This window comes from Cotesia typhae, unplaced genomic scaffold, assembly GCF_013202065.1.
Source record: "Cotesia typhae breed Kobodo isofemale line unplaced genomic scaffold, CoteBio_Ctyphae contig_42, whole genome shotgun sequence".
Lineage (NCBI taxonomy): Eukaryota > Metazoa > Arthropoda > Insecta > Hymenoptera > Braconidae > Cotesia > Cotesia typhae.
In genome coordinates, this window is record NW_027423751.1 from 1121393 (window position 1) to 1132343 (window position 10951).

Consider the following 10951-nt stretch of genomic DNA (forward strand, 5'->3'; position numbering starts at 1 on the left):
AAATATTAATTATAAAATTTTAGAAAACAAAAACTGATTATTGATTATCATAATTAAAAAATCAAAAACCATTACGCCATCTGTTGATAAGTATTAATATCAGTAGTAGTGTTGGAAAATTATTTGAATTTAATAACTAACAATAATTAATTCTATTCTGAATTAAATGTGTTAGGATGAAATAATAATAACAATTATAATTCATTTATTTTAGATTTATTGAGTGCTTACAAACCAATCTTTTAAATTTTTACATTTTCCAAGGCACATAAATCAGATAAACGATCATGATAATTACAAAAATGATTGTTACAAATTTTCATACTTTTTAGAGAGGGACATTTGAAATTATCGAGATCGATTACAATTTTATTATTACAATCAATTAAATTTTGAACCCATAACTTTTTCTCGATACCTTTGACATAAATAATTTTTTTATTACAAGTTAAATAATTAAGAACTTCTTTGAGCTTGTAATATGAAGTTGTTCCAGCATTCCAACCGATTCCATGATAATTTCGGATCAGCCAGGTATTCAGACGTTGATAGTTGGTAGGTAGCACCTTCCAGTGATATGGCGGTTGAAATAGTGTGTATGACAACTCTTCAATATTATCAATATCATGTTGAATTGTTATTGAGGCCAACTCCTTAACAATGAAGCGATTATCAGCTCCTCTGAATCCTTGAACGTCTAGAATGATCTCCATTTTTACTGCTCTTGACAACGAAGAGTGACTGAATGATGACTCTTACAATCAATTCAACCTTTTTATAACCCGATCTCTGGATTTTACCCCCACCACTCGATAATCTTATTGGTTAATTAATAATTTGATTGGTTATTCAAACTACGTCGTAGAGTTTTAAACTGCGTAGTAGATGATGTCATCAGACAGGTTTGAACCGGTTCAAGGTCTCGTAGCTGTGCAGTTTTTCTTTGTTCTATTTCTGTTGGGTAGTAGATGACGTCATCTCATTTTTACAGGTTATGTTTATGCTTTCCCGCCATTTAACTCATTTTACAGGTTATGATTATGCTTTCCCACCATTTAACTTATGATTTCAGGTTATGTTAAACTTCTTGTGCGTCATCTATCATAACTGCGTAGTTTCTATTTTTAGATTATGAGTCATACTATTCTAGAATTTTTCCAACTGCGCAGTAGATGACGTCATTACCTTGCTATAAAAGCAGCGCGCCGCGAGCATACTTCATCGAAGTGAAGTACGAGTGAAGTACCATAGTGTTGTGTGTTAGAAAATTTCAAGCTTTTGAAATCTGCTGTTCTGAAACTGTTTTCTGAAGCCTGCTACCAGCTGTTGAAATCTGCTACCTCGTGCTGGAATCTGCTACTTGAAATCTGCTGAAGAAATCTCAATCATGGCACCGTACCGTAAACATCCTGTTACCGATACAATGCATGAAATTGAGAGATCAACAACTTTCAAGCGTGTCAAAGTTGAAGATAAAACTCCAAGCCCGTTGATGTTCAAGAGGATGTGTGAACTTGAGGTGGGAAAAACTTACAAGCTAACTGGGATTAGAACGGTTATGATAGATCATGGACTCAACGTTGAAATCGATCTGGAAAACCACTTTTCAACGTTCTTCCCTGCTACCACCAACCAGAAATATCTCAGCAATCCTGATATGATATTTAAAATGAAATTTTTAATTTTATGCAATACTTTAAATCGACACTACATTGGGGCCAATTATAATAAATTCAAGCTTATTAATCACTCTGGGAAATCAATTACAGAAATTGTGAGAGAATTGTGTTTTGATATGTGCACTTAACTTTTATTCTAAATAATTGTTTTATACTTAACTTTTATACTAAATAATTTTTTATACTTATTCTAGTAAGGTTTATAGTTAAAAACGCAAAATTACAAAAAAGTTTTTTCTTTATTTGCTATTTTTAATTACATTAAGTTTATTGATTATTTTTAATTACAATAAGTTTATTGATTAGTATAGGATCAATAATTTTATTTAATTCTTGTATTCGTCGGCGAAATCGTTCTCCGTCTCTTGCTGCTTGTTCCCATGGACCTTTCCTCGCTTGTCTGGATGCAAAGTCCCACACATACATGTAATGTATGGTGGGCTTGGGGTCAAACTGTACAATTAAGTAAGTTTTCTCACAGTGCTGCTGATGGGATTGTACTCAACTATTCGGTCGTGAATTATTAAGCAGTAAGCAGCAGTTTGATTTGGAAACTGTGCTGACGATTCAAACTCCAGACGTATATCCACAGGTCCAGACTTGATTGACTCGTTCTGCTTGGAACAGTCAATTATATACAGAGGTGCTGTACTTAGAAATTTTTTCTTAGCCAATAGCGGTTCAGCTTCTTTCCCATAGTAAGCACTTTGAAAATTTGTGTACATATCATACATCAAGGCATACTGATTATGCACAATGTTGAGGTTCAAATTTCCATATGGATAACTCTGAGAGTTCAAGAACAGCTTAATGTCTCTTATGCTGCAGTGATCAAACTCGCGTGCGTTTTGATTCAATTGATTCTTTCTTGCTGTTTGGAATCCAAGGATAACAAAACGAGGTTTCTCAAGCTGATTTGTCGTTTTGATTACCCAAATATGCTTGTTGGTAGCTGGTAGCAGTGGATACTCATACAATTCCCAAGTCCGGAAACTGATTGGAATAGCTGGATCGGAGGTTATGTAATTCAACACCTCGATTTTTTGCTTGTCAGACATTGTTATGTATGGTACAATCCACTCAATTTTTTGAATCGTAATTGAAACATTTTCATTCTCAACGGTAACAACATAAGCATTTTGATCAGTATTTGATCTGATCAGTATCAATTCATGCTTGGCATTCACGATAATTCGTTGATAATCTTCAGCAAATCCAAGAATGAAACTCAGCGGTACTGAGACATCAAAGTAACCGCTATTATCAGTCAGCTTGTTGTCATCTTCATTAACAATCCAACCAGCATTTTCCAGAATATTTTGTTGTCCCGGACTCAGAGAAGCGTATCCTTTCATAACACTGGTGATACCAACATTCTTACATCTATCGATTTCTACACCATTGAGTTCATAACGTATCTCTTCAAACATATGACAAACAGCCATGTTGACCATCTTCGTAGTAGCACTTACAGCAGTACCATCAGCTTTCCTCATTCTTCCATAAAAATGTAATGTGCTTTTGCTTGGGAGCAAGCACAGATCTTGATGTTGAACAGCAATCCTGATTTCATCACTGTTGTTGAATGTTGATGATGCATATGGTAAGTGTGAATGAGCTTCACAGTGTGCAATAGACTCATCGAAAATAATTGATTTTTTTATATCTAAGATTTCCGCCATCGTATCACACAAGCTAGACAACAAAAATTTATTTTTATCTTGTGAATTTTCCACGTAATTTTAGTCCTAGACTTTTTAGGAACTCTGCGTTTTGACGTGTCAACACTTTCAGAGCTCGATGATGACTGATAATCTTTGCACATCCTGCAATCCTTTTATACCCGTTACCAGTCTTTGTCTCATATACGATACCCATTACAGACTTTTTATATGCAGTCTTATCGTTATAGTCTCGCCACGGAAATTTGCTATTCTCCCGTCCTGATCAACAATGCGGAGCCTCAAGTTGTGTATTGCTCGTACGGCGACTGGTAGGTAAATGATGTTTGTTGGCACTACCACTATCTTATATCCTGCTGGAACTCTCGGGAAAAATTCATGGATTGTGTGATTCTTCTCACCATTGATGTACGATCCAGTAGTTATATTGCACTCGACTCTCAGAGCATTGATTTTCAATAATTTGACTGGTAAATCAGATTTATGTGCTGTGTTAGGTTCAAGCACGCGGTTGGTAAATTCAAGTAATGATCCAATGGAATCTTCAGGCTCAAAATTTATATATTGATCACATCTTATTTCACTTCTCAACTCATTGTTGTTTGCTTTTAAAGTGAAACTTAGTTCAGGTAATGTCTTGTTTATATAAGTTTCAATATCTTTAATTTCATAACTCCCTGTTGGTATAGTTATTTCTTGAAATCTCTTGATTGTACTTCTTTTGGATCATTTTGATGACACATAAAATTTATAAGCACCAACATCAATATTTGGTATTGAATTAAATGTCAGGAGCTTAACGAGTCCAAGTACATAATTTTTTGTTGGTGATAGCTCAATCGGCGGAAAATAATTTGCCTCCAGTATGGAGGAGTTTCCGGATAGTGTCAAGGTGAATGACTCTGCCATGACTGACGCTTGTTGTCCCGACTCACTTCAATTTATAGTTGTCCAGCCAGGAATTTTAAGCACAAATGTCCACATATGATTGTATCAAAGTCTTGATATCTTTTATGATTGTACTTTACGCTACCTACATCGAGATATTTCATCAAGTCTTGTGGAGGTTGTAGATTACCAAAACTGTCAAAGTAAATTACTTGATTATGATTCTTCTTGTATGCAACCCAGTGAGTTCCAAGTCCAAGTTTATCATCTAAATTTATTATTGCTGATTCGTTTGTCTTAGGTCCAGATTTTGGTAAATCATTTCTCATAAAAACTCCTCGAAAATTTGGAATTTTAAGCAGCTTGGCATACTTTAATAAGTCGATGTTAGTCAGTGCTCGATGTGGTAGCTCTACTGGTTTTTTGACTTCTTGCAGCAAGCTCCTTCTGGGTATGGTTTCAGATAAAGTCCCATACCACTGCGGTAAGGTTTGAGGTATAATCCTCTACCTACAGCTATTTCCTCCATCTTCAAGTTGTGACGTTTCTTTTCAGCTAATTGATTTTTGGCTGCGCTGGCATCGTTCACAGCTTTTGCAACACCTGCAGCTCCACCTGTTAGAGCACCAACCGCTGATAACCCTGCAAACAGGGGAATCAAGAATGGAAGTACTCCACCAATCTTTGATGGAACTGGTAGAATACGAGGCAATCGAACGTTTTTTTCCCACCAACTTTCTTGACAGCTTTGCGGGCACCTCCAAGAGCTGTTTTAACTGGATCTCCACCAGGCTGCATGGACTTTTTAGCTTCATCAACAATCTGTCTCAGAGCAACATCCTTCTTCTTGGTTGTCTTTCTTTTGACTGTCTTACGCTTCATTGTTTTTCTTTTAATTGTCTTACGCTTTGTAATAGGTTTTTCTTTTTTAAGACCCATACCGAAACGTCTTTTCAACTTCATGATTTTATTCACACTGCAAGCAGCAGCTTTTTCACCAATAGCAGCGTCTCTTGCTTGAAATCGTTGCCACGCTTTCTCAGCAAGGATTTTATCAGCCTCGTGACGGGCTTCTAAATTTTCACGATTTTTCGAGTAAGCTATATCATGTTCCTTACACGCAGCGTCCAGAGGATTTATGCCTGGATCACCTCGAGCTAACCTCTTAGCTAACTTTGTTCCCGGACCACAATACTGATATCCTGGTATGTGAAGTTCAAGTGGAAGCTTATTGATTATGTTGTTGAATAAACCTTCACCACGTCTGCTCTCAGACATGTCACATCAAAGACTGACTCGCTTATCTATATAAGCCGGTATATATACCTCTTGAGCTCAGAATACAATCATCAGTCATGGATAGCAAACCAAGAGCTCAGTTGCCAGTTATCAATTTTGATCAAATTGTTCAAGGAACCGGTGCGAAACTCAAACGACACGGTGCTTTACTTCCCAACAGTATCCGTGCAGTGTTTTGCGGACCATCAAACTGTGGAAAGACCAACGCTCTACTATCCCTTATTGTACATCCAAACGGTTTGAAGTTTGAGAATATATATCTTTACTCAAAGTCTCTTAACCAACCAAAGTATCAGTTCCTGGAGACGCTGCTTAAACAGATTGATGATATTGGATTCTTCACATTCAGTGAACATGAAGCTGTAATCAAGCCTGAAGATGCTAAACCTAACTCCCTGATGATATTTGATGATGTTCCTTGTGAAAAACAAGATCACATCAAGGCTTTTTTCTGCATGGGTCGACACAAGGATGTAGACAGCTTTTATCTCTGTCAAACGTATACACGAATACCGAAGCATCTGATTAGAGATAATGCAAACTTTCTCGTGCTATTCCATCAAGATGAAATGAATCTAAAGCATATTTATAATGATCATGTCAATACAGACATGTCGTACAACTCATTCAGAGATTTATGCTCGGCATGTTGGAATAAATATGGGTTTGTGGTAATAGATAAAGACAGTGAATTGAACAGTGGTAGGTATCGCAAAGGATTCGACTGCTTCATTAGTATAAATTGAGGTACTTTAGAGTGTGATAGTCATACATGCTGTAGACGTTAACCTGTCAACATGAAGCCTGAAGAAATATCAAAGCAGAAAGATATTCTGCATCAGATATCTCAAGCCAGTGATGCCATCCGACGGAAGCACAAGATGTTGAAGTTGGGTAAAGATACAGCTGAGAAAGCTATGGAGGAAATGTTCAAGCCTATTGTGACACCACTCCAGAGTATAGTTGAATCTTCAAAGTTGAAAGGGGAAAATATTAAAAAAGAAGAAAAACCACAGGTTGAAAAACAAGAGGTTGAAAAATCTTTATATGATGATCCAGAAGTATACAACAGTTTAATAACAGATGATGAAAGTTCATTTGAGAATACAGCACTTGCTATTACTCAGCCACCACCATCAACAAGTACTCCAGCTCGTAGAAATCCTCTTCTCACTAATTATCTATTACGTTTAAGTAAAAAACATAAAGATAATGATATGAGATATGGTGTACGCAGAAAACGCAGCGAAATGCATATGGGTGATTCACCTATTTCATTTGCAAATGATACAATAACTGTCAAAGAAAAAAATTATCCAATAACTCCTGGGTTGTTGGAATTATTATTTAGAAAATCACCAGAGGATGCACTCATCACCCCAGATGATAAGAAAAAGTACTTGGACATAATTCAACATACCAACGCTCATAGGAAAAATTATGACCCAAATCGTACTATTTATGAAGATACAACAATCAAGTTTAATAAATACATTGCTGATTTTATCACCAAGTTCGGTAAAGGGTTACCAAAATATATGATTGCAAGAAAACAGAGATTACCAATGGACTATGTTTACTGGGATGATCCAAATGAACTAGTTGATCGTTTGCGACTACTTATGGCATCTCAAGCTGCTGAAAATCCAAGTTACACGAATGAAATCATGTCAATTATTGAAGAGCTTAGGGAGGCTGGAGTTATATATTAAAAGCTTCTGAAAAATTAAATCATTCACACATTGACAGTCAAAGTGTTCACAACCATGAGCATCGATATATTTGGACGTCCACTGGACAATAACTTAGGTCAACGAGGGCCAGCTGGTAGAGGTTTCAATGTAACTTCTGATGGAAACTATAACATTGAGAATAAAAGGCTGTGCAATCTCGGTAATCCTTCAAATGAACATGATGCGGCGACAGTGCAGTTTGTACTGAGACAGATGTCTGAACTGAATAAAAGTATAGACAGTGAACAGAAAGAGATTATTTCACATTTACACTCTGAAATAGTAATACTGAAAGCTGCTGTGGGAAATTTGCAGACATCTATTGAGGAAGTTAAAGCAGTACTTTCCTCTCACCAAAATAATATCAAATATCTCACTGAGAAACTCAATGAACGACAAAAAGACAGTGATAGCTAATGAGCTTCACAAACCGGCTCGCAGAAACTATAAACGTCGTCATGTTGACATCCGAGGTCTCGACGAGACTTGGCAAGCTGACTTGGTTGAGATGATTCCATATGCGACAGTCAATAAAGGATACAAGTATCTGCTTACAATCATAGACATATTTTCTAAATATGCCTGGGCAGTTCCAATTAAATCAAAAAGTGGTGGAGATGTCACTAGTGCTATGAAGTCTGTACTCCAGCAAGGTCGTGTTCCTAAGAATCTCCATGTTGATCAGGGTAAAGAGTTTTACAACAAAGAATTCAAAGATCTGATGAAGCAGCACAAGATAAATCTTTACTCAACATTCAGCAATCTCAAAGCATCCATATGTGAACGTTTCAATAGAACACTCAAGAATAAAATGTGGCGAGAATTTACAGTTCGTGGCAGCTACAAGTGGACTGATATACTTCATGACTTGGTGAATACTTACAACAACACCAAACACAGTACCATCAAAATGAAACCTGTTGATGTTACCGCTGCTCAGGAGAAACAACTATTGGAAAATATATATCAACCACTGAATACCAAATCGAAGCAGAAGTTCAAAGTTGGAGACAAAGTCCGAATCATCAAGTACAAGCATGTTTTTGACAAAGGATACACGCCAAACTGAACAACAGAAATCTTCACAATCAAATCGGTGCAGAATACGAATCCAACGACGTACCAGCTCGTGGGCTATCAGGATCAACCAATTGAAGGCGGATTTTACAACGAAGAACTCAGCAAAGTCAAATATCCAGACGTATATCTTGTTGAAAAAGTAATTAGAAAACGTGGAAATAAATACTATGTTAAATGGTTAGGCTTTGATACTAAACATAATAGTTGGATCAATAAATCAGATATATAAAACACAAATTATATTTACATTGTTTTTATTTACAAAACCTTAATACATAAATCCTTAAAAATATATTTACATTATTTTTACTATTACAAAACTTTTTGTCTCTTATTATTATTTTCATCATCTACAAGTTTTCTTTTCTTAAAATCTAAGGAGCCTTTATAACCCCAAGGCACAGTATCAGTGCTTGCCTCAATGAGTTGACGTTTGTCATCAGCCCAACTGAGAGCAAGTTTCTCCTGTTTTACTGTGTGCACTTGATGTTTTTTGCTTTTTATCATATACAGCTCTTTCTCAGGATAGTGTAGGTCCACTTCAAGGATGTAGCCTACACTCTCATCATCATTGAAAAACTGATCTACATTGTCTACATTTTCAACCCATTCAAATTTACCCTTGGGTAAAGACATACTCATTGCTGCTCCATACAAATTATTTACATCGTAGTACATCAAGTATGTTTCGGGGTTGTTTGAATCATAATCTTTGCCCATATACCGGTTGTTAGCTTCAGCATGTCTATTAGCACACATCGATACCCCACCACGAACACCCTTTTCAATGAAAAGAAGCATCTCAGGATCAGTTAACAGTTCAAGTTCTACTTCAGTATGCTTTAACATTGCAGAGTTTGAAAGACCTGGTGCTGTATAAAAATGTAGGGCATCTAAATTATATGTCTTAAAGCAACTGCGTCTAAAATTCTCAAAAACATCAGCCAGGAGAAGTACATCAGTCTTCAAGTACAAGTCTGAGTACTCACCTAACGTATTGATACCGAATTCATTCCAAACTACTTGAGCAAAAGCATAATCATCATCAGAAATAGTTGAGTTTGTTAATTTTGAATAAAATGATTCTTGGTCAGGTAATTGTCTCTCATCTAGTCTGTCAATGCTGTCAATGTACTCATACGGGAATACACCCTTACGTATTGCTAATTTAAATTTGTTAGGGTCAGGGTAGTGTAGTCGCGTAATCTGTTTGTCTTTATCATCAAGGTATGAAGCTAATTTCTCTAAACTGGAGGCCATGAATCTAAAAGGGTCAATAAATCTTAGAGAGACTGAAGTATTTTTAACTGATTTTGTGAAAGAAATGTAACGCTCTTTATTGATTGCTAATAATGAAATTTCACCCTCAAATACTGTAGCTAAGGATTTAATTATAAAGTGTGAGTCATAGCCAGATAAATTATGAAAGACAACTGGGATAATGGTAGATTTCTGATAATTAACGTTACATGATTTATGAGCTGCGTTTCTATAGTTACCCGTGAAGTGACAATGATCAGAGACTTTATCTGTTGTAGAAGTGATTGGTTTTTCACAGATGTGACACTCAGTTGCCTGATTGTGTCTATCTTGTTGCTCTTTCGTTAAAGGTTTCATTTTAATGGGATTCTTTAGAATTTTTTCAAAGTCCAGAGCTAATGACTCTAATTGTTTAATAAACCAGTTTATGCAATCAGGAGAACGGTTCAATTCGAATTTGGAGAGGGTGTTATCATAGCTGCAATGTACATAGTAAACAATACTGTGTGGAACATGTTTATGAACTGTCTTTTCATCATCTTCTGGGGGTTCGAGTGTGCATTCTAGATCCGCGTAAACTACAAACGGTACAGTATCTTTAGATTTGAAATCTTTAAATTTTAAAATTTTATTTTTTCACTAGGAAACTCCATACGAACTTTATTAGATTTGAAACAATCTGCTCGGTGTTCTAAATAACATTTTTCTAATTTGAAATGATTCAAACAACGATCACAAAAGTACAATTTATGTCTTCCTAGAGTTATTTGACTTTTAATTAGTCCGGATAGATTATGTATCCACGCAAAGTGATAGACAGACTCAATATTATCTAAATTATTGGTATAATTTACACTTTTTTTAATCATTAATAAATGTATTGTTGGTGTTTCTGACTCGAAGTTACTTAAATATAATGGAATAATCGTACTTTTTTCAGACTTTTTACCCGTGAATTCAGAATCTATACCATATACGTTAATGCTAAGGTTATTCATTTTTTCAAATTTTGGTACATCATTAAGTTTAATTGGAAATTGAATACCTTCATAGTTCAATCTGACGCTGAAGTGGCAATATCTTATAGGGCTTTCTGGAACCGATACTGGTGGATGCAAGGCAGCGTCGACACACCACAGGAAGCAGAACTCGTCATTGTTTTGGATGTTGGTAACCGCACTCTTCCTGATAATATCCCTCGGTAATTTGACGAAGGTGGAGTTTCCAACTTGGGTTGATGCGAATCTTGACATGGTCACCATCAAGCTGTTCGGTCCAAGCAGACTCCATCCGGAACCCTCATGTTCAAATTCTTCAATTCTTTGAAGTA